We start from the raw sequence: 24,587 nt of genomic DNA on the forward strand, positions 1-24,587 counted from the left end.
AACCTTCTAAAGGCTCCCTCTCAGCAGAAGAAATGCTTTTGATTTTTATCACTTCTGTTCTTGCAAATAACCTACCCTTAACCTTTCTGCGTTTCCCTTTCTGGGGCAGCAAGATAGTGCTGGGAGGGCTTGCGACCCTTGGCTCCAGGGTGCCGATGGGGAAGCCTCGGATGTCTTTTGGTGTTCTTTTCCTTGTGTCACATTTGTCCCTTCGCCTGCAGAGGAGTCATCTCTGCATCAGCATCCACATCTTCTGAGGCCCTGCTTGGCACTCCATTGCCTCGCCTTGCACAAGTGAGCGGCTGCGCCTTGAGGTCCGCAGTGCCACCAGCCTCCGTGTCATTCAACTCGTCAAAAGCTGCCCTGCACCTCATTATTCGGGATGAATTAAATTGTTTGTAATTGATAAATTATGCAAAAGTGCCTGCCAATTCCGAACGGCAGAGCTGCTATCAACCCACCCGGGGGGACTCCTGCTAATTTTATCTCAGCCTCGCATTGTGCCTTGCCTGCTTGATGTATGTTGTGTTGATATAACAAGGCTCCTGGGAATGGGGTTGATTTGCTAATTTTATCCTCTAGATGAAATGAATCAGACTTCAAGACAATGAGGGCATTGTCAGCCTTGGGGCGCACCAGCCAAGTGTCCTCTGGCTTGATGGGCGGCTGAAGGGGCCCATTTTCCACCCGGTGTCATCCCAACGCATCTCCTAAGGATCAAACCCACCCATGGCCTCGCTCGAGCTGGTGCCGCCCTTCCGGACGCGTGGCACCCGATGGCGGATGCTCCTCACGCTTTTCCTGGCCGTGATCCCCCTGGATCACAGCGGAGCAGGAAACGTGAGATTGCTCCTCAAAATAAGCCTGGCTTTTCTACCGGGGAGCGTTGCTGGAGCTGCCGCGGTGATCCCAGGGTGACGATGGCATGAGCAGCGATGTTGGTACTAAAAAGCAGCTCAGGAAAAGATTAAGGCTGTATTTTTTCCATGCTTGTTCAGTTCATGGTACATGGAACATGGTACATGAAACATGGTACATGGAACATGGTACAATGGAACATGGTACATGAAACATGGTACATGGAACATGGTACAATGGAACATGGTACATGAAACATGGTACATGGAACATGGTACAATGGAACATGGTACATGAAACATGGTACATGAAATATGGTACATGAAATATGGTACATGGAACATGGTACATGAAACATGATACAATGGAACATGGTACATGAAACATGGTACATGGAACATGGTACAATGGAACATGGTACATGAAACATGGTACATGGAACATGGTACATGAAATATGGTACATGGAACATGGTACAATGGAACATGGTACATGAAACGTGGTACATGGAACGTGGTACATGAAATATGGTACATGGAACATGGTACAATGGAACATGGTACATGAAACATGGTACAATGGAACATGGTACAATGGAACATGGTACATGAAACATGGTACAATGGAACATGGTACAATGGAACATGGTACAATGGAACATGGTACATGAAACATGGTACAATGGAACATGGTACAATGGAACATGGTACATGAAACATAGTACATGGAACATGGTACAATGGAACATGGTACATGAAACATAGTACATGAAACATGGTACAATGGAACATGGTACAATGGAACATGGTACATGGAACATGGTACCAGTACATGGTAATGGTCTATAGAGGGGATAATGGAAAAACTTGATTCATGTATCAGTGCATCTTTACAATCTCTGGCTCAGAAATTCCCATTACAGTGAATGGAAGGGTGTTTCCAGGCCCCTGGAGCCTCCCCGTGGGTGAGGGCGGGAGGCTCAGACCGTTATCATCTCCAGCTGGGAGGACTTGCAGGAAGCAGCATCTGATGCCCAACACAGCTGCACCCTGCCAAGAATTGCTTTGACCCACCCTTTCCCTGCAGCCACTTACCAGATAACAGGGGCAATCAGGAGATCAGGACCATAAATACTCCAGATTATGCAAGGAAAAGCTGTGGTGAGGGTGGTGTGTCCTGATGGGTTGCATTCAAAAGGCTGGGAGAGACCTTTGGCTCTGGATGTGGCTGGGAGCAGTAGGTGTGGAGGAGGTGAGTGGTTCTGAGGACATGGGCTCTGCTTTGTCCCTGGTTTCCTGGTGGGATCGTGGTGGGATCTCTTCAGGGCTTGGTTTTTGTAGCTGTTTCCCAGCTTTGGGGAAAACCCCAGGCTGTTGGATGCGGGGCCTTCATCCGCACGCAGACCCTGCTGCAGCCCAGGCTGTGGGACCATTCCCAGACCTTCTCATCCCATGGCCCTTGTAGTAGTTACAGTTGGAGGTGCCAGAAGGCAATTCCAAGCTAACTGGATACAGGTACTGCTCCCAGATGGATCTGGGTGGGAGCTGGAGAAGTGAAGTCAGGGGTCTGGCACTAGGAAAGGTCCTGACTTTTGTTCTTGTTGCTGTGCTTTGCTGCAAAGGTTTTGTCCTTGGGATATAGGATGCAGCCTGGAAACCTCCCTGGGATTCCTGGGTGGAAAATGCCATCCATGATTCCAACCATGGAATGGTTTGGGGTGGAAGGAACCTTGAAGCTCCTCCAGTTCCAACCCCCTGCCACAGGCAGGGACACCTTCCACTGGAGCAGCTTGCTCCAAGCCCTGGAGCTCTTGGCTGTGGTGTTGTGAGTTGGGGCAGCATCCTAACGCTGGAGAGACACACAGGGATTGCTGGCAGGGGACCAGACCGGCAGCAGGCGAGGGAGGATGCTCTGTGGTCCAGCTAACCCCATCCCTGCCCACTGAACCCAATTGGCAAGGCTGGGATCAACCTGGGGGAGGGAATCAAGGCTCTGAACCCCGGTCAATGCCCCCCGGTCCTGTAGAGCCATCCCTGCCCGGGTGGGCTGGATCCAGCCTCTGCTCCCAGACAGCCCCGGAGGAAGGGAAGAGTTTGATGGGTTTCTCTGGTTGTGATGATAAGCAGGGAGGAGCCAGCAAGCGCATTGCCATGCAGGAATTCTGCATAACTTGTCTGCGCATATGGTGCAGCGGCCCGAGGCAACCCAAATCCAATTAACATTAATATTCCTGTTTGTTGCTCCTGTTTGAAATGAATATGCATGTGTTCCTCACAACCAGGAGTAGCTGTTCCCTCTCCCCTCCCTCCTGCCCTCGGGACTTTTGGGGCTTGTAAGTGCCCTGTTGTCCGTGATATACTTCCAGGATATGGGAATATGCTAAACCTAAAATGCATATTTTAGTGGTTATTTGGCTGCTGAGAAAGGGCTTGTGAGCAGGAGGATGCTGGGTGGGGAAGTCCCTAGGAAGTTCCTGTTGGAGCTTTGGGAAGGTCTGAGCGTGTGGGGATGCTGGCTCCCCCTTCCCAGGGGCTCTTGTGCGGAGCTGGAAACCCCTTTCCCATTGGGAAAGGGCTCTGCTAAAGGCCATCTTGGTCCCTCTTTCGCACAGGGACACTGTTAGGACCTGAAAATCACCGTGCTCCAAGAGCAGCTTCCCTAAGAAGGAGGATTTGTAGTGTTCAATAAACATCATTAGAGAAGTGAAAGATAATAATGATGTCGATCGCAGGACGGGTAATTGGGCCTGGAGACAAAAAGTACTTCTCTTGCTGATTGCTGGGGCCATGCTACTGTGATTGCACGTATCGGTTCCAAAACCAAAAGGCCAGCTATCAAGTGGAGAAAGCACTTTGTTGTTCTAATGGCCTTTTAGAGCCCTGGCTCTGGAAGAGCGACCTGGGATGGCCTGCAGGGAGTGAAGGGCAGCAGGAAAAACAGGGAGGAAAGAGGGGTTTGGTGGGGGGGAAGCAGCATTTTGGGGCGTGAGAAGAGCCTCTGTGATTACCCTTTCACTCCTGCACCCATCACCACACAGACCTCTGTCTCCATCCTCACAGCGATGATGGTCCTGGGGTGCTGGCCCTGGTTCTCCATTCGTGGTTGTGCTGATGGTCTGCCCTCGGTCTTTCATTCAGTGGGCTTGGAGGTTCCTGGGGATGATGCTTTGGGGCTGCTCAGGTGAGGGATGCTGGCAACGGGCTCACTTCTCCTGGCAGAGCCTGCTGGGGCTGGGTACCGCTCAGTCAAGGGCAGGCACCATCCCCTGGGCCTTGGGGGCTTTTGCTTCCTTTGTTTCCCCCCCCTGCCCTGTAAATAAAGCTTCCTGTGATCCTGCTTGAAAGATGCCTGGGAGAAACTTCAGCGTGGTGGGAGAGGGGGAAGGGGAGCAGTGATTTATTTCCTCCTTGCCTGGTATGAAAGATACTGCCTGGGTCTGCTGAGCATTGAGTGCTTGTATAAATCTGTCTACTCAAAACATCTCGGGGTTGACTGACGGCCCGTGTAATTTAGCACACAGCTGAAAGTCGAAGCCTCGCATCCTGCTGAGGGCTGGATCTCAGGATCGTCTGTGCCATGCTCAGCGTCGCGCTGGGGCAGGTGCCAGGATTATGCCTTGGGAGGTGCCCGTGGTAGAACTGGGAATCTGCTCCCCACACTGCTTTCCCCATGGAAGGGGGAGCATTGCCCTGCACAAGGGGTGTTGTGACACACATGGGTGATGCTCAGTGTGGGGGTCTTGGCCATTGGGCAGCCTGAGGGCTTGTGACCCTCCTTGCTGTGCTGCCATCTCCCTTTATACAAGGGGTAATTTGGGTGTGATGTACTCTGGGATCAGGGTGTCATGGAGCCCCAGGACAGCGTTTCTAGTGCCTGAGGGGGCTCCAGGAGACCCGGAGAGGGGCTTTGGGCAAGGGCCTGTAGGGCCAGGCCAAGGGGAATGGCTTGAACCTGCCCGAGGGGAGACTGAGCTGAGCTCTTAGGCAGAAGCTCTTCCCTGTGAGGGTGCTGAGGCGCTGGCACAGGGTGCCCAGAGAAGCTGTGGCTGCCCCATCCCTGGCAGTGCTCAAGGCCAGGTTGGACACAGGGGCTTGGAGCAAGCTGCTCCAGTGGAAGGGGTCCCTGCCCGGGGCAGGGGCTGGAGCTGGAGGAGCTTTAAGGTCCCTCCCAACCCAAACCATTCCATGGTTCTATGACAGCCCCGTGAGCTCCCTGTGCCCTCCCTGTGCTCCCCTCCCCAGCACCCAGGGGTTGGTTTTGATGCGGAAGTGGCTGCTTGGAAACGTGAGCTCAGGTCAGGGCCCCCTCAGGGTGCAGGCAGCCCCGGGAGGTGGTGACACCGAGGGTGCCACCCCCAAACCCATCCTGCCTGGGAGCATCGGGCCAGGGGAACCAGGCGAGCCGCACCGGCGCCCCGGGTGCGCCTGACTCCGAGCTCTTTGCGTCTCTCCCTTTCATCTCCCGCTGGATCCGTCTGCCTCCGTAGCCCATACGTTTGCCTGGAGACGGGAAAGGTTTGGTTTTTCCCCCCCTGAACTATAAATAGACGTTTCAGAACAACGTCTTGCTGCCAGTTACCCGTCTACACATCCCCATTAACATAATTACCGCCGTGAATCTCCGCTCTTGGCAGCGGCGCGCTCAGGTTGGAGCAGTGGAGCGGGCCCCGCAAACGGGGGTGATTTGGGTCTTTAGCGAAGCGACGACTCTGCAGGTGAGGCTCAGCACAGAGCTGGGAGCTTCCCCTCGTTCCCAGCCCTGGTTGCTCGCGAGCATCCCGGTGGCAAGTGGGACGGGAGCAATGAGTGCGGCTCCGGAGCTGGGGATGCACCACCGGCAGCTCGCTGCTGCCGGGAGAGCCCCGCGCTAGTCCCGCATCTCCTTTGGGCTGTTTGCAGACGTCCCCGCAGGACGGGGCAGGGATTGGGCCCGAGCTGGCAGCGGGATTTCTCCCGTGTGTTTTCCAGCTGCCATCCCTGACAACATCCCGGGGAGCTCGCTTGGAGCACGGCACAGGCTGGAGGTGACTCCTGTCCCCAGGACACAGGCACCAGGGCTGGCAGCAGCGACCCCAGCCCCTCGCAGCCTGCCCTTGGCACAGCATCGCCCCAAACCCAGGTCCGAGCTTCACCCCTGCACAGTGCGACTCCTCTAAGAGCTGCATCTCCCCTTGGCTCCAGGGCAGGGGATGCGTTTGCCGCTCGCAGGCGCTGCCAAGGGAGGGCTGCCCCACTGCATGGGGGCTATGAGGCAGTGGGGATCTCCCCAGCGCTGGCTTTGCTGAGCCGGCCCTCCCGTGGGCTTCCTGCTCCCCAGGCATCACAGGATAGGAGCTACCCCAAACCGTAAGTGCCTGTGTGTTCCCTTCCCAGCCTCGGAGTTAAGCAGGGCCTGGTTAGATGGTTTCAGTGGTTAGATGACTCACGACCTCATCATATTGTGGCAACGCTGCTGTAGCACTCGCACTACAAATTATGGGTTGGATCCTGCCGGTGGCTGCGTGCCCGGTGACTTCAGATCTCGCTCTGTGTGTGTCTGCGTGTTTGGTTTCTGAAAAGCTTTGACTTCAGTGGGAGGGCGTTGGGGTTGGGGTTGGTTTTTTCTTGCCTGGGGAAGAGAGGAAGGATGAGGCCTTCAAACGGCAGGAGCGGTGCTGCTGGGGGTGCTCTGGGCTGTCCCTGGGATGGGCCAGGCTCTGCATCCCTCCTAAAGGGAACCTGTGCAGGGGATGCGCATCCCCGTTGCACTGAATCAGCTCTGCACAGCCCTCATTAGCGGGATGAGGGCACGGCAGCAAGAGCAGGAGCGTTGTCCCCACTTGCCTGCGTGTCCCGAGTACCACAGCTCAAATCTCACCTCCCTTTGAGCGGATATAACTTGAGCAACGTTTGCAGCGTTTTCCACTGCTGTGGTGGGTTGCCTGGAAGAAACCCGCTCGAATACCCATCACTTTGAGTCCCTCAGAAAGGAAGGAGCCGGCTGAGTTTGATGCCTCCCTTCTCACGTGCTGGGTGGTTCTTTTCCTTTCAAGAAAGAGAAATCCCCCCCTCGGCATGTTTACGGAGCTCATTTGGTGCTGCCACCACGAGCTGGAATTGGAGGGCAAGGCCCAGCAGGAGGAAAAGGGATGGCAACCGCAGGGGCTGGCTTTGTGGGCTGGAGCTTGCGTGCAGATGTGCCAGATGTTCCTCCCCAGAGTCAGACACGGGGCTTGTGGAAGTGATGGCAAAAGCCACCAGGGATATGCAGAGCCTGGGACCCAGGTTAGGAAAGTGGTGCTGGGCTGGGAGGATGTAGTGGTGCTTGCTCCGTCCTGCCTGGACAGGGAGCACCACATCCTCCTTCCCCCAAATCCCCGGAGTCTGAGAGCTGAGGTTGTTCAGCCCGGAGAAAAGAAGGCTCCAGGGAGACCCTGTTGTGGCCTTTTGATACTTAAGGGGGGTTTATAATGCTGGGACAGGTATTTTAGTAGTGCTTGGTGTGATAGGACAAAGTGTAATGGTTTTAAGCTAAAAGAAGGGAGATTTATGCTAGATGTAAGGAAGAAATTATGATGAAGGCGCTGGCACAGGGTGCCCAGAGAAGCTGTGGCTGCCCCATCCCTGGCAGTGCTCAAGGCCAGGTTGGACACAGGGGCTTGGAGCAAGCTGCTCCAGTGGAAGGGGTCCCTGCCCATGGCAGGGGTTGGAGCTGGGTGTGCTTTAAGGCCCCTTCCCACCCAAACCAGTTTGTGAGAATCCAAAGGGACCTCATACACGGGGGCTCAGCAGAGCCTCGGTTCTGAGCCCTCATCTGCTTTGCTGGGCAGCAGCTGCCCGCAGCCTGGCTGGGTGCTCTTTGAACCGTGCTGGCCAAGCTTCCCCCTGTGCCTCCCCATCCCACAGGCCTGCTCCCACGAGGAAGCAGAGCCATGGGGCAGGGGTGCAGCAGCAGTGTAGGGCTGGCCTGGCAGCTGTCAATAGGCAGGGATGATAATCACGTAGCGCTCCAGGGGGTGAGGGTTGTTTTTCTTCCCTAGGGCTTGTGTGGATGCGCCAGCATCTCTGACAGCATAATCTTCTGCCTGGTGTCATCATTATGGAAACAAGCTGTAAATCTTCCCTTGATGTTCTGTAGATCCGGGATGGCTTGCCTCACGGGAACAGCCAGCGTTAAGAAATAGGGTGTTGAACATCAAGATTAACATATTGCAAGCACTAATTTGGGGAAGGAACGGCCTTTGTGAGGAGGGTACCGCTGTTAGCGGCTCTGCGCTGGGGATGTTCTCCTCGCAGCATCCCCTTCTCTTTCCCACCCCCAACTTCACCTCCTCTGGCAGAGCAGCAGCAGCAGGAAGGATGCTGCAGAGCAAGGGATGCTGCTCAACAGAAAAGCTGCTGTTTGGCTATTTTGGGGTGATTTTGCTGACCTGCGCACGCCTTCGCTGGCCGCTGTTCCCAGAGCTGTCATCTTCCCACCTGCTCCCATTTAATCCTGCTCATCCCAACCGGCTCCGCATGTCGGTCCCCATTCCCACTCACCCCCTCGCTCTTCTCCACCAGCCCTTTAATCTTGGGGAGATGTATGTATATATATTTCTCCCTCTGACATCCCTGACTCTCTTGTGAAATGCAAATTAATTAGATTCTAATTACTCGCTGTGTGCTGTTTCTGTTTCACTCTCTTGTTAGGTTAGTCTAACATCTTTGTTGGCAGCTGTATGTTGTATGCATTCAGCCCATTAAAAGTGAGCCTTGTTCAGCGGGAGACAGGCAGAGCAAAGAGACGGTTCCCCCCCTCCTGCTGGGGCTTTGTCAGGAGCAGCTTTGTCAGCAGTTCCCGGCAGCATCGCTCGGGCAAACCTCGGTGTTTTATTGCTCGCTTTTGCCCCTGGGTTTTTATAACCTCCTGAGTTAAGGGAGCGTTTGGTGAGCATCAGCCGGTGCCCGCTCCCCGCACCGCGCGGGGCCGCGCTGCCTTTGTGCTGCCTGTGGATGGGGGAAGCCGCACCGGGACCCTCCTTCCTGCACCCAGCCACAGCCCGGGGCCCACTGAGGAGCTCCTGGCCCCTGGTGGGGCTCTGAGGCAGAGGTGGGATCCCCAGTGCAGGGATGCTCATCCCCTGGGGCCTGCCAAAGGTCCCATCGCTGCTCTGCTCCCTCCCTGATCTCCCTGTATCCTGGTGGGGAACAAGGCGTCATCCTGCATCCTCTTGCCTTGCTGATGCCTGCTGTTGTCCCCTCTCCTGTTGCCTTCCCCTTGCTCCTTGGCACTCTCCTCCTCTCTCCTGTCAGACCCAAAGGGCTGGTTGAGTCTTGCCGCCTCCCTGCTCTCATGAACCCACTTTTGCACCATAGAAAGCGGCCCTTATGGACGCTTTGGAGGCTGCAGATGCTGCAAGTGTTCACTGACTGCAGGGGTGGCTCCTTGATCTGCTGCCTTGATGGAAAGCACGGGGTGGGAAAGCTCATGTGGGTCAGGGAGAGAGGGCAGCATCACACGCTGTCCTATAGTACCGTGGGCATCTGTGTTCATCCCATGCTCAGGAGTTTCAGTGGGATTCATGCCTGGGTAGTTTGGGAATAGAGATCTGAATAACAACAGGAGCTTGATGGAGGATGTGTGTCACTGCGCGATGAATCAGGTGGCAAAGTTGACACAGAAATAGCCCTCATTAGCCGGGGGAGCTCACACCCCCAGCACGGAGCACTGTGGAAGTCCATGGGGATTCATCCCTCCCTCGGCTCCCTGCTCCTGCTGCGCCTCCTCTCAGCACCCAGCACCAGGGAGGCGGATGCTGAGCTGCAGCTCCTTTAGGTGCCTGTTTGATGTCTTAACGATCTAACAAAACATGTGGCAGGCAGGAGCGCTCGTCCTGCTCCTGACATTGGCAATGAGACACTTAAGCTTACTATAAACTGAGTCGGCAAAGGGGGAAGCTTGTTCAGCCTGGAGAAGAGAAGGCTCCTTGAGGGGAGACCTTAGAGCAGCTCCAGTGCCTGAAGGGGCTGCAGGAAACCTGGAAAGGGGCTTGGGACAAGGGCCTGTAGGGACAGGCCAAGGGGAATGGCTTGAACCTGCCCGAGGGGAGACTGAGCTGAGCTCTTAGGCAGAAGCTCTTCCCTGGGAGGGTGCTGAGGCGCTGGCACAGGGTGCCCAGAGAAGCTGTGGCTGCCCCATCCCTGGCAGTGCTCAAGGCCAGGTTGGACACAGGGGCTTGGAGCAAGCTGCTCCAGTGGAAGGGGTCCCTGCCCGGGGCAGGGGTTGGGGCTGGAGGAGCTTTGAGGTCCCTTCCAACCCAAACCAGGCTGTAAATCTATGACTGTTGCCACACAGCCCTGCTGCTGCCCGGGTTTGGGTACCAGCATCCCCTGGTACCCACAGAGGCAGAGCTAGGAAGATGCTCCTATGACAAAACAGCACCAAGCAGAACAGACCAAAGTTTCTGCAGGCTTTTTTCCTCCTCCAAGCACTGCACAGCCCATAAATAGTGTTAAAATACCAGCAGAAGCTGCTCCTACCTTTATGCTCTTTCTTCTGCGGGAAGCCCGGCTCGCGGCTCTCCGGAGTTTGTTTGTTGCCCTAGGAGACACGCTGACAAGCATCACAAGCTTTGAAAGTCAATTGCTCACTGGAGTTGAAAATGTGTTTTCAGGTATCTGGCTGATAGGTTCTCCATGAGGAGGATGTGGCTCGAATGCTAAGTGAGGCACCTGGCCCCTCCGGCAGCGAGAAGGGGAGATTGCTCTGCTCGATGTGCAGCGACGAAACGCAGCAGCTCAAACTGACCACGAGATCTGAGCACGAAGGATGCTCTCATTGCTAAGGAAGGTACAACTTCTATTTAAAAGCACTCCAAGCTTTTTGCTCCTAGGGAAATAATTTTGGCTGAAATTGAATGAGGACTGAAGGTTTCTGTTTCTCTGGGAAACAGCGGAATTCTGGGTTTTCTGGGGTCCCCTCCAGCAACAGTGCTGGTGAGGTGTCTGGTCACTGGCAGATGAACAGGGTGCCCAGAGAAGCTGTGGCTGCCCCATCCCTGGCAGTGCTCAAGGCCAGGTTGGACACAGGGGCTTGGAGCAAGCTGCTCCAGTGGAAGGGGTCCCTGCCCGTGGCAGGGCTTGGAGCTGGGTGGGCTTTGAGGTCCCTTCCAATACAAACCAGGCTGGGGCTCTATGGACACCAGGGATGTCTCCTGTGGTGGGGCACAGGCCTGGGCTGCAGAAGCAGCAGTAGGGGTGGTAGTGATGGACCCCCATGCCGTGCCCTGATACCACCCTTAGCTCTGCTTTAGTGTTAGCACTGAGAGCCCAGGGAGCAGAGATGCTTGGAGCTGCCTGGTTGAGCTCCATCACCTCTCTCGGAAGCACACCCTGCTCTCCGAGCGCTTGTACGCAGCTGATTCCAGTGGCCAAACCCTCCCTGTATGTCTTGGCTGGAGCTTGCAGAGCCTGGACCACCACCACCACCACCACGGTGTCCCTGCATCTCCATCATCACCGTGCCCGGAAGCCAAGCCGGGCTCAGCCCGCGGCCGGCGCGCCGAGGAGCATGTGTTGGTGGGGTGAATATTGCAGCAAAGCAGCCGAGCGTGTTTGATGTGGTTTAAATTAATCTCGATTGCTGTCTAATACGTTCAAAAGACACTTTTTATAACATGCCAGAATAATGCAGGAGAACTAATGTTCCCTCCTGAAACGCCTTTCAGAGCCAGGATAAAAGCGCACTTTAATCTGCTGTGAGAAGTCTCCGGGAGGGAGGGCCGTCATCCGAACAGGTGGAATCGTGGAATAAATACAATAATTAATGAGAAGGAGGAATTTGCATCTCCTGCCTTTTCCACAGCACCTGCTCTGCTCTTTCCAGGCGGCTGCGTTCTGTTTCCTGAGGGGGTCAGGAGAAGCTGGGGATCCAGGCTCCTGCCCGTTACTGAGCTATGCTTTCAAAGCCTATAAAACATCAGGGAAGCAGTGCATGGGAACTAAGTGCTCCATTAAGTTTTCCCTATGAAATTAAGCAGCTTTATTGCCTTAAATGAGCATTACTGCCTAATGATGGACTGATGCAAATTCCCATCCGCATACTAGAGCGAGAGGGCTGGTTCCCATCGCAGCGGGCAGGGAGGTGCTGCCGTGAGCACAGGGATGGAGGGATTCAGCCTGGTCCTTCCCTGCCCAGTGCCATGTCCTGGCAGGAGGGATCCTCATCCAGCAGGAACATGAGCGGCCTTGTCTGAGCCCTTGGTGCTGGAGGGGGTTTGGGTGCTGGCTGACCCTGGTCCCACACATCAGGCAGCTCCATGGGGCAGCAGCAGGACCCCAGGCTTGGCTGATGCTGTCCAAAAGCAAGAGTCCCATGGTGGGGTTGGGGCTGCACCATTCCCCTTGTGCGTGGCTCATGGGCTGCCCCCCCAAATATCACTCCTAGATATCAGCATCATCCCCAGACTCGAGCATCACCTCACCCTGCATCACCGAAACAGACACCCACAGGACCCACACAAGCTGTGGCTGCTGTTTATTGACCACTCACAGGCAGGGGCTGCCCAGGACACATTGAAGTCCCATTTCTGCTCATCGCTGTGAATGTCCCATCAGGAACGAACCTGGAATGCCACCTGCAGCTATGGAGAAGCAGCAACTGGCAAGAGGTTTGCAGCCTCTTACAGCTCAAGCATTAGCACCAGGTATGTGTATGGCAAAGCCATAACCTGTTCCCCTTCAGAGTAGCTCCCTTTAAGAGGTTCTGCTTTTTATGCAGTCCGAAATCCAGTGTTTCGGCAGGCAAGCGTTCGGCAGCCGCAATCCAGGCAGAGCCGTTACAAAATGGGAAACCTTTAGCACCCGCTTCACGCTGGTCGGGAAGGGTTTCAGACACCGAGGGTGCTCGCTCCTGTTAGCTCCTGCTAAGTGCAGCGTGTGAGGGTGGCTTCAAAGGTCCCCTCCATCAAAGAGCAGCAAGTTCAACACAGGCTGCAAGAGCAGGGCAGGCTGTTGGCAGTTGTTGAGCATCCACAAGCCTCCCGCTGAGCGGGGCCGAGCATCCTTCCTCTCCCCATTTCTGTAATCTCGCTTTTAAAGGAGGAAGATGAAGAAGGACAAGCACAGCAGACAAACGGCTGCGATTGCTAAGAAATCAGGCCTCAACAGCACTGGAAAGGCTGAATTTGGGTGCCTGTGCTGGGTGTCCCTGCAATGTAGGACCTCATAAAGCGTCTGCAAATGAGCACCCAGGCGCCCCAATCCCACCCGGGAGGGATTGGTCTTGTTATTACCTTGCAAATGATTAACTACCTAATGAATTTTATCTATTTAGATTAAAGGATGCAAAACGTCCCCAAACAACCCATTGGCATGAGGCAAAATTCACCCTCCACAGTCCAAGCCCAGACACTTTCCCTTTGACCTTCATCTCCCATCGCGCCGCTCTCCCTCTTCCTTGTTACTGAGCTCGCTGGTACCCAAACCGTCGGGAGCTGCATCCGAAGCAGTGAAACCCAGCTGAGCTCCCAGGAAGGCTGTGGGGGTTTGGTTTATTTCTAATTGGAAGTTAAATGGATGGCAGCGTAATTATTTATTTGCTTAAACATTGATAGAGACTGGTGCTAATGCAAACATCATAAAACGTTGTGAAAGGAGAAACTCCAAAGGTCTGAGCCCTGCCTGTTCCATGTAGCCTGGAAGGAGCTGGTCCCAGCCCTTTGAGCGCAGAAGAGGTGAGTTCTAAACACGTAAAGTACATACATGTATGTCACATGTTATATACATACGTTAAGGGTGTCCCAGAGTGTTCAGTTGGTGTCACTGGGGTTAAGTTCTAATCATATCTATAAGGGTGTAATTAGAGCCATTGCCCTGGGGACAGTAATATCTAACAAGTGACAATATATACCTTGTTGTAAAGCATTTATGGTGTGTATGTGTGTTTTATATACATAAAGTACTAATTAAGATCAATAGCTGGGGTTTAAGGCATTATCAGGGTGATTTCTGCAGTCATCCTGTGATTCCGGCAATTCCGCTGGGAAAACCCTGGTGCAGGCTGTCAGCAGGACACCCATGGGTGCCAGTGGAGGAGGAGGAGAAGCCGGAGCAGGGAGACCGTCCCATGGCAGCAAGGTTGGGGGGGCTGAGAGCTGGGACCTACCCAGATCCCCCACGTGAGGCATGGAACTGGGAATGCACAAACCCCATGGGGAACGCTCACCAGCACCACCTGAGCCAGCCGGGGGATGAGCTGAGCCACAGAACCGCAGGATCCCAGCCTGCTTTGGGTCGGAAGGGACCTCAAAGCTCCTCCAGCCCCAACCCCTGCCACGGGCAGGGACCCCTTCCACTGGAGCAGCTTGCTCCAAGCCCCTGTGTCCAACCTGGCCTTGAGCACTGCCAGGGATGGGGCAGCCACAGCTTCTCTGGGCACCCTGTGCCAGCGCCTCAGCACCCTCACAGGGAAGAGCTTCTGCCTAAGAGCTCAGCTCAGTCTCCCCTGGGGCAGGTTCAAGCCATTCCCCTTGCCCTGTCCCTACGGGCCCTTGCCCAAAGCCATTTTGTGGAGCGCAAGAACAAGGGTTCATTGATCTGCTGCTGGCAAACCTCTCCCTAACGCAGGTGATGTTCCCCCAGTGCTGCAACACGGCAGTGCCTGTCCTTAGGGCAGGAAAATGCGCAGGACCACAGAAAGCACCAGAGCCGTGTTTGAGCCTCATTTGGTTCCCCAGTGGGGGAGCAGACACATCCACGGCACCCACCGCTCATCAGCCAGCGGATGCCCAGCGAGGAACCCCCCCAGGACCCACCAAGTTGCAGGGGAGCTGTAAATGATGGAGTGGTGGGGACAGGAGCAGAAGAGCATCCCTGGTGCAGGGGCACACAGGGGCTGACAGCGATGCTCTAAGCACTGCTGTCCTTAGGAGAGAGGCCTGGGAGCGCAGCCATGGAAGCAGAGCTCTGCTCCCGGAGTTTTCCAGGAAGCGCTTTCATCTGGTAGCTCACATACTATTAATTTGCATGGGGGTTCCAGTGCTGCGCTGGGCTGTGGCTGCTTCAAAGCGAGCCAAAGAGCAGACATTGAAGTGGTAACTCCTGCATCCTCTGAACAGCTCGCAACCAGTCTTCCCTGTTTCGCAAATGCCATTAGGATCTTAGCTGCTTATTTAAAGCTCTAAAAAGTAACCGACTTCCTTGAAGTCATTAAAGCCTAACCTTTAAACTCCAGGAGTCTAATGGTTCAAGCCAAGCATAATGTTGAGGCACATCTGTGATAAATCTGCTTTTAATCTCCACAAAGTGCTTTTCATAGATTCCAACCTTAACGTATTAGGTGTTAGATGAACACACTGAGTGCTAGTAAAATACACTAGATTGTAATCTATTACCTTTTACACAAAGCAGCATTTAGTTTTATTAACTATTGAAATATACTGAAAACTGTTAAAAAAGCACCGTGTAAATCTCTAAGATTCATGCTGTTTGATTTTATAGAGGCCTAATTCCTTGCGAAAGGAGCGGGAGAGTAGGTTGGGCACTGACTTACTTGTTTGTAGCTGATTAACAGACACCCCCCGTCTGATTCCAGGGAAGCGCTGGTTAATGAGGGGCTGGATGCGGTGCAGGGATGGAGGTGGTCTGGTGGCTGCCGGCACCTGGATCTCAAACCCCTTTGCACCCCAAAGCTGCGCTTTGCATCGGGGCTCAGGTGCATGCTTACAAGTGTTTTAACCCAGGGTGTCTCTGGCCTCAGGTGTCTTCAGGCATGTGCTATGGAGGAAGAGCAGCCTGCAGCCAGATGAGCCCAGTTCTATCCAGAGGATCCTGCTCGGGATACGCATTCCCGGTGAGAGCACCCCGTGGGTGATGGTCCTGACGCTCCTCCTGCCCGGGGGGGCTGCTCTTGCTGTGTTTTATGGGGTGAAGTCTTGCAGAGGGGCTATTGCAGCCCATTGGGAGTCTCTCCCTGCCTGCAGCAGGAGGCTGATGGGCAGTGGGCTGGGTGCTGGGCACGGCTCCATCACCAGGAGGTGACTCCTGGCTGTTGCCTGCAGTGATTTTAGGGGCTGGTGCATCCCCATGAGCCCGGTGCAGCAGAGGCAGCACAGGCAATGCTGCCAGCCCGGTTCCTGCTGCACTGGGACAGGGGGATGCTTGTTTGGTCTGCATCCTGCTGTGTGCCCCTGGTACCCACTGGGCCACTTCCATGTGCCATGGCCAGTGGGTTGTTTGCACAGGGTCAGCCCCACTGGACCAGCCCAGCTCAGGGGTATTTTGGGGTTTCCTCAGGTGCAGAGGACAACTGCTCAGTGGGGCTGGGACATGGGGCAGGGGGGAAGGCTGTTTCCACCCCATGGGAGTTTCCAGCTGTGGGGCTGGACGCTGTGCAGGATGTGGGTCAAGTCAGAGTGAGAAACAGTGGGGATGGCTGAGGAGGGGAGTGGGGTTCCCCTTCCTGCTGCCTTGTGGGGTGAAGGGAAACAAAGCCCACACGTGAGCCATGGGATGTGCCTGGCGGGTGCATGGGGCCGGTGCTCCTGGCTGAGCTGTGCTGCAGCAGCCCCCCAGCATTCCCAGCCAAGCTTGGGATGCTCCGAGGCCTTGGTTGCAGCAGCCCCGGGGCTGTGTCCGGCTCCAGACCGGGGCTGGGCAGCAGGATGCTTGTGTGCGGGAGCCTCACCGGGCCCCCCCCAATAAACCCGGCTGGGCTCAGAGGTCCCCTCAGGCACCCCCGGGAGCGGTGCCCAGGCCGGGGTCCAGGCTGAGCCCCAGGGACAGCGAGGACAGGGCCAGCACCGAGCAGCTCCTGGCAGCCCGGATGGCTCCGGTGGGGAGCGCGCCCGGACTTGGTTCTGGTTTGCTCCCTCGCATGCAAGTGTCGGAGCTGAGCTCCCATGGAACCCGCACCCACGGCTGCCCCACAGCTGCCCCACAGCACCCTCAGCCCGGTCATCACCCCCAGCACAGCCTGGCAGCTCCCAGCCTCTGCCTAAGCTGAGCGGGGCTGGTTGGATCCTGGCTTGCTTGGCTTGGGCGGGGGGGGTGGGTCCTGCCCCAGGGCATGCCCAGGGGGTCGCTGCTGGTGCCAAGCTGGGATGGGGCTGAGCTGCGGCTGGCCCCGGTGCTGGGCAAGGATGGGGCTGAGCCGGGTCTGGCCCCCGGCACCGCAGCGACGGGGGAGGTTTGGATTTGAGGACTGGGCTCGGCTCCGTCTCCTGCCTTGATCTGCGCTTTTACAGCCGGGGAGCTTCGCGGTGAGGAAAACGGGCGTTTAAGGCCAAACCCCCTTAGCCGCAGACAACTGGAAACATGGGAATAACGAAAAGGCACACGGGGCCGGAAGGCCGGAGCTGATTCCAATGCGTGTCCAGGGACTTCGCGCCGCGCTTCCCAGCCAGCCATTCCCAGCGGCCCCCGAAACAGGGAAGGAAATGCCCGCTTGGATGCCAGGAGCAGGAGCCCGAAGCCGGGCAGGGTCACGGCAGCACCGGATCCTTGGTGGGATTCGCTGGGGCACGGCTTGAGTTTAATCAAAGGCTGAATTGGAGAGCGCTGGGGGGGAAAACATCGCGCTCCGGAGCCGCCGGAGCCAGGACGTGTCCTGGTTCCTTCCGCTTTTGGAAGGGCTGTGGCGAGTCTGGGGCTGGGCTTTTCCCTCTTTTCCTCCTCCTTTCCCTCACGGGATTATTCAATTTGCCGTGAAAGCTGGGACCAAACCGAAGCCCCGGTGCCAAAACCTCCGCACTTGGAGAGCGTTTGGACCCTGAGCTGGAGCTTGGATTACATCTTGTACACGGCCCCAGCCGCGCTGCCTCCAAATCCAAAGTACGCACGGGTTCCCGGTTGTTGAAACCCGGCTCTGAAGGGAGCCGCTTCCCGCCCCTGTCATTCCCAAACCAGGGAAAAGAAAGTCCTGGTGTAATGGAACGCATCCCCCACGCAGGGACCTCCGGGCGCTGCGGTGCGGAGGGGTGGGTGCCCCCCGGCGCAGGGTACAAGGGGCACGGCTGCTCGTTGGGGTGCTCTGTGCTGGGTCTGCCCCAGTGCAGAGCAGCCAGAGGTCCCTGCGGCTGGGTGGGCAACCCCTTCCATAGGTTATTCCTTGGGGAGGTGGGATGGGGAGAGGGCAGCTCCAGGCAAAACCCGCTCCGGGCAGAGCGATGGGGTGGTACAGTCCTGGCCCTGCCGTGGTGGGTCAGTCTCCAAGCCCTGTGGGGTGTATCCACGCTCCATCAGCAGCAGAGAGGGTGCTGCTCCATGGGGACAGTCCTGCAGCACTGCTCAGCTGCCCGGCCCACACGAGCTCTGCGCTTGGCAGAGACCCCTCAGCGCTGTCCTGTTGGGATGAGCTGGGACCAGCAGCGTCTTTAGGGGTGCCCAAAGCTTTCTCTCGCAGTGGAACCCCAGGACCTGCTGGGAGCAGCTTCAAGCCTCTCTGCTGGGACGTCTCCAAGCAGCTCCCTCCTTGTGCCGGTGAGAGCCAGCTTTGGTCCCAGCCTTCACGCCAAGCATTCCCAGGGCTTTGAGCTGCTGAGGACCATCCCAGCCTTGATGCCGTCAGCAGGACTCCGAAGGAGACCGGTTCATCCAAGCACCCATCCTGCAGGTAAACCCTCCTGGTGATGGCTGCTGGGTCTGTGGCAGGACCGGAGGGGTCCTGGTGCACAGCAAGGACAGGATACGTGCTCCCACAGTGGCTGGGAGCAGCCCTGCCCTTGGTGCTGCCGGCCGGCAGCTCCCAGTGTGCGGCTGAGCCAGCAGGATCGGCCTTCCCCACCGGTGGGATCAGCCTTTACGTCTGCAGGGTTATCCCCTCCGCGGCCACCATCCGCCCGGGGGCCTCCCTTTCCACAGGGCCCAGGTGGGATGAGCGCCGCAGCCACCAAAGCTGCTCCCTTTCTTCTCCTTCCCACTTCCCTCCTGCTGCTTCTCCTTTCCCACTTTCCAGTTCCCTCCTTCCCCTCCGTTCGCCCGTCTCTGCCCTCACGTTTTCATCCCACACAGCCCATAAACAAGACCCATCCTCCTCTTGTGCCAGTGACCGGGGAGCTCTTGGCCTCCTCGCAGCAGTACAAGGTGTTCCCGTGCTTATTACCCCTAAATAATGCGGTTTAACAATTAACAGCTTGTTTAAGCACTATTTGCATTTCCCTGCTACCGAGCAGGAGACTTTAATCCCCGCACACAAACAGCGTCTGGGTTCCCTGTCCCTCCGCTTCCACCACCACCACCACCACCAGCAGCAGCATCACCAGGGCCTGCCGCACCAGCCGCAGCCGTGCGGGTGCGAGGGGCCCCGGTGAGGGTGGGAGCTCACGGTGCAGCCGGGGCCTCCTTGGGCTCTTTGAAGCCTTCATTAGCTGTAATTACCCGCCGAGCATCAGCAGCCCCAGCGCTTTGAACCTGCGGGAGCATCCGCGCCGTCTCCAGGAGCCGAGCTCCGGCCACATGAAAAGTTGATGTTTCTGGGGCTATTAAAGAAGTGACTTTTAATGATATAAGAAAACAGCAACCAGCGCTCTCAGACGTCAACCCCCAGCCCAGTAAAGCAGAGCTCTGGGACCGCCTTGCTCTGATGCACCATCAGCCTGGGATGCCGTCCATGGCGGTGGTGCTCAGAGCTCTCCCTGCCCATCCCCGGGCGTGGGGCGCATCTGCAGGTACCAACAGGGCCATAATCCCATTTATTTTGAGGAGGTTTTTGCAGGCAGCGCAGATAAACGCTGGGCATTGTTCTCTCTTAAACCAAGGAATAGAAACATTAATCATCTAACCAGCCATTTATCATGGTTCGGGGGCATTCGGTTGATGGTAAGTCATTTCCCCTTTGGTTTGTGTGTTGTGGAGGTTGCATTCAAAATACCTTCAATTAGATGTAACCAAAGATATGGAGCTGTTTTAAGGGCTGATGATCGCTTAGAACAGGAGGATGCTGTGACCGACACAGCCCTCAGAGCAGCCACCTCTGACACAGGTGAGGAGCAGGGGAATGATCAGGCCGTTGTTGCTGCAGGTGGACGAGGTTGTGATGGGGAAAGGGATGGGGGGGTGTGCATGAGGAACTGGGGGTGTCTTTTCCCATTGGAGCCTGAGCATGTCTGGGGATGCTGCAGCACCGAGGGTCAGACAAGTCTTTGGAGAGAGGTGAGTCAGGAGCTTGGATCAGGACCAGGCAAACTGAGCTTGATCACCATGGAATGGTTTGGGTTGGAAGGGACCTTAAAGCTCATCCAGTCCCAACCCCTGCCACGGGCAGGGACCCCTTCCACTGGAGCAGCTTGCTCCAAGCCCCTGTGTCCAACCTGGCCTTGAGCCAGCGATGGGGCAGCCACGAGGCCTGGACCAAAGCAGAATGAGGCGGCCCAGAGGAGCACCCATCAGGGACCACCGAGTGCCTGCAGCCCGGCAGAGGAGCTCAGCCCGGCCCCGGTGCAGGTGAGCACGGGGCGAGCTGTGGTCGGGTCATTAAGCGTGGGTTTGGTTCCTGGCTCGGCTGCAGACTCATTGCGCAACCGGGGCGAAGCGCGTAACCTCCCACCTCCCGCGTTGCCTTTAGAGAGCTGCTCTGCTCTGAACGGGGAAGCGAGGCTGCGGCGGCTCGGGTTATTAGTGGTTGCTCCGGGAGGAAGAGCAGAGCTGGGCAGATCAGAGGAGCTGCCTGCAAACAGCTCCGTCATCCCGCCTCGCAGCTCCTGCACCACCCTTATCTCTCCCAGACTGGGGCAGCTCCTGAGCAGAGCCTGCCCACGGTGCCAGACTGCAGGCAAGCACTCATCAGGTGCCTGGCGGAGCCCCCCAAACCCGGACCCGAGGGCCCCCTGGACCGCAGCAAAGCCAGGCTGCAGCATCACGGAGCTGCCGGCACGAAGCGCAAGGAGCTGCGTTACCAGGGGTCAGCGCTGGAGCTTCGCTGGGCCTTGGCGAAAACTGCTTGTCGGGAGAAAAGCGGGGACCTGCCACGCTGCGGCACCTTCGCACCACGGCGCGTCCATGGTGCTGCTGAAACCTGGCTCCAGAGCAGCCCAGGGAAAGGCAACTGCTGCCCTTTCAGAGGGCGGCGTGAGCTGCTGCACTGATTCACCCCGAGCTGGTCTGGTCTGTTTGGTCAGGGCCGCTCCGGAGGCTGGGCTCAGCTCCTGGTGCAGCATCACCTCGGGGGCCTGGGCACGGCGGATCCTGGGTCATTCCCATATGGATGTGCAGTGCGGGGCCTGAATCCTGCGCTGCAGACCCCTGAGCATCCCTGTGTCCCTGGGCAAGTGAGGGAGAAGGAATGATCCCAACCTTCCTTGTCCAAAAAACCTCTGTCAACACGGAGCCTGGAATAGATGGTGCAGATTGAGCTGTTCTGGCGAGCTGCTGCAGGCAGAGGAACTCTTTGCCTTCTGCAGGCTGGAGAACCTTTAAAACCCAAACCAAAGCGAACTGCACATGTGTCTTTAACACCAGCTTCCGGCTTTTGCATGGGAGATGTGGCCGAGACGATGGCTTTGGATGGGAAGGGATGGTGCTCCCGGCTGCACCGATGCTTGCCAGGCTGGAAATCCACCTGATCCCGGCCTAGGGCTGGCCTGGGAGGACACCGGCTTCCCACCACCCCACACAGGACCTGGCGTAACACGGGAAGGGGGAAATGGGCTCCTACCCACCGCCAACTCACAGCCCAGGACCAGGCAGGCCGGTGGTGGCCCAGGGCTGCACCTCAGCAGCCATTCCAATGGCTTTTCCGCTGGGAATTAAAGCCCCTTGGGGCTGCCTCTGCACTGGGATGTGGCGATGAGCCCACAATCACGCTGCTGGTCCTCCCAAAGCCCACATTGCTGTGCTCTCACCCCGGCAGCCTCGAAAGAGCGCGAAGCCCTTCGGAAGCCCCCCTGCTCACTGACAAAGTCCTCCCCGATGTAACGGGCCCAAGTGTTTGCTTTCTCTTCTGTTGCCACTCATTGGTGCGAGCACAGAGCCCCACAGCAGCGCGGGCACATCCCTGCGCTCCGGAGAGCTGGCGGCTCCGCGGCTGTGCCAGAGCCGGGCTGACAAGTGTCAGAGCCCCTGCCAAGGCCGCGCTGGCTGGCATCCTCCCGAGTGTTGGTCAAACACTGACATCCATTCATCGGGTGACAAACAAACCCACAGCGCTCCCCTTGTCTCGGCCTGGGACAAAGCCTGTGCCGGTCTGTTCCCAGCGCCCTGCCCAGGGTGGCTGCGGGCATTGCCCCCTCTGAGCCCCGCAGCCGGCGCAGGGCAGGGTGGCACAGCAGGGATGAGGGATGCTCCGCTCCTGCAACAAGGGCCTGCAGGGCCAGGGCAAGGGGAATGGCTTGAACCTGCCCCAGGGGAGACTGAGCTGAGCTCTTAGGCAGAAGCTCTTCCCTGGGAGGGTGCTGAGGCGCTGGCACAGGGTGCCCAGAGAAGCTGTGGCTGCCCCATCCCTGGCAGTGCTCAAGGCCAGGTTGGACACAGGGGCTTGGAGCAAGCTGCTCCGGTGGAAGGGGTCCCTGCCCGTGGCAGGCGTTGGAACCATGGAATGATTCCACCCCAAACCATTCCATGGCTCTGATTTCAGAGCTGCGGGGAGGTTGGCCAAACGGCTCCGAGATCAAAGCTGTCCTTTGCACAGGGTCCTGCTCATCTGCAGCTTGACACGTGCAGTGGTGTGCCGGGGTCTCTGGATGCTGCACCTCACTGCGGGCCGCAGGGGAGCCAAAAGGTCCCCAAGGCTTTTCATGGTGGCTCCTGCGCTTCTGAACAGGCCAGAACTTGTCGCTTCTGGCTGCTGAAAGCTTACTTCTGCAGCCCCAAAGCTGGGACACAAACTCTGCGTTAGTCAGCCAAGGAGCGGGATGGAGGGACTCCGGCCACTGTCCCTGCCCAGCAGCAGAAGGGAAGAGCCCCATCCCCATGAGGAACAGCAGTGCTGGCTTCGGGTGAGTGGTGGGACCCAGCCATGGACTCATCCAGTCCCTACTCCTCCAACGAGAGGCCACGAAAGAGCTCCGAGCCAGCAGATATTGCAACCAAACCCAGTCCTGAGCTCGTCGGCTGAGCCCCAGCCGAGCGTGCGTGGCTCTGGTGTATCAGTGGTGAATGTCTTCCTGTTTAAAAGCTCTCCAAATCACAGGGGTAGCTTGTTTTGACATTTGATTAGCCACAGAGAACAACTTGAGAGTGCTTGAGTGAGTGAGTGAGCAAACTCAGGAGCAATCCTGGTGCTGAATGCTGGGGCCTGTTAGCGATAGCGGCGTATCGGCTGGGGCAGGGCAGGCACGACTCCAGGGGAAGATAAGTGGGCTGCTGGAGAGGCGAGCGCAGGGAGAGGAAGTGGTGAGTGAAGTCAGCTGGAAACAGCTCCTCTGCTCGCTCTGACTCACGAATGTCGTTAATATCCGGCTTTGCTCTGGCCCTGCACTGATGGGGGGCTACGGGGACGGGTGCCACCACCGGTGTTTCCTTGCAGGTAACCCCCCCGCTCCTTGCTGCCCCTGGCCTTGGAAGGTCCATGAGCAAGCCGAGATCTTGTCTTGTTGATGCCACCTGATGCTGCTGGACCTGCGGTGCGAGAGCTGCTCCCAGGACAGCAGGAAGGAGGCGAAGCCACGTTGGACACGGGCTTGGAGCAAGCTGCTCCAGTGGAAGGGGTCCCTGCCCGTGGCAGGGCTTGGAGCTGGATGGGCTCTAAGGTCCCTTCAACCCAAACCATTCCGTGGTTCTGTGATGCGGAGGGGTGCTGGAGCATCCGTCCCTGCAGAGCCCGGCCGGGCCCTCCCGCAGCACGAACTTCCAGGGATCTGGTTGTGTTTTTCTTCTCCCCAGACCTACAACGTGTTGTGTCAGGTTGGTCATGACACTGCAGGGCTGTTTTCCTTTCCCGGGCTATCACTGCTATCAAGTAGGAGTTAACAGCTCTTGTTTATACAATGACTATCTGGCCAGAGGCTGATTTAATACCTCCCACTTCTTTTAAGTGCAAATAGACTCTAATGTGTGTATTAGGCTATTGAATGGCTGTTCTGCTGAAATACTCTTTCCAAATAACTTCTCTGCAGTTAGTGCTGCGGACAGAAGAGCAAACTTCGTCAGAATTTAGCAATAAGAAGAAGAAAAGCGTGTTGATGTTTTCCTCTTTCCTGGGCTAGAAGGAGCCGAGCCTTGCTGGGCTTCCCCAGGCAGAACTGATGGCGGTTTATGGGCTACAGCCCCGCTTCAGCAAGTTGCTTCTGAGCATCCCCAGGCGATGCCACATCTGGGGCCATGGAGCAGTGCGGCCACCACCCCGCTTCCATCCTGGTGCAGACGCCAGCCCCGCATCCCTCCTGGTCCCCAAGCCACGGCGGCTGGAGCGCGGCCACCGGCGCTGGGGGAGCAGTAGCCGTGCTGTGCTGCGCTGTGCAGGCAGCTGCCTGCAGCCACGCTTGGCAGGAGAGACAAAGAGTAACATCATCCCTGAGCGAAACTGGGGAGTTTCTGCTGAGTCACAGTCATCGGGGAACGGGGAGAGCAATTACAGCCGAAAACTGGGAAGGCATCCCAAACAAATTGGGTATAATTAACAAGTAGAAGAATAACACCAGTAATACCATTAGCAGGCCCAAAAGCCATTTGCAATATAATATCTATAATTAGACAGTGCACAGCAAAAGCCTGGGCTGAGCTTCTCACCCCGGGAGGGAGGGCAGGGAGCCTGGGAGCAAGTGCCTGTGGCCCTGGCGCCGGAGGAGGTGAGCACCCGCGAGCATCCCTGAGCACCCATGAGCACCCATGAGCATC

The 24,587-nt window shown here is 56.9% G+C and overlaps 1 long non-coding RNA gene across 3 annotated transcripts; it reads left to right on the forward strand.

Moving 5' to 3' along the window:
* Positions 1 to 2,028: 2,028 nt before the first annotated feature.
* Positions 2,029 to 15,812, forward strand: LOC136018975 (uncharacterized). 3 transcript variants are annotated; one of them, XR_010614687.1, is made up of 5 exons: positions 2,029 to 2,109; positions 10,493 to 10,668; positions 12,372 to 12,523; positions 13,433 to 13,552; positions 15,577 to 15,812. It is a non-coding gene; the product is annotated as an uncharacterized LOC136018975 (long non-coding RNA). The 3 variants fall into 3 exon arrangements; XR_010614686.1 differs by lacking the exon at positions 15,577 to 15,812 and having other exon boundaries at positions 13,433 to 13,713; XR_010614685.1 differs by lacking the exons at positions 13,433 to 13,552; positions 15,577 to 15,812 and adding an exon at positions 12,918 to 13,298.
* The last annotated feature ends 8,775 nt before the right edge of the window (positions 15,813 to 24,587 follow it).

The sequence above is a fragment of the Lathamus discolor genome, chromosome 8, assembly GCF_037157495.1.
Source record: "Lathamus discolor isolate bLatDis1 chromosome 8, bLatDis1.hap1, whole genome shotgun sequence".
In the NCBI taxonomy this organism is placed as follows: Eukaryota; Metazoa; Chordata; class Aves; order Psittaciformes; family Psittacidae; genus Lathamus; species Lathamus discolor.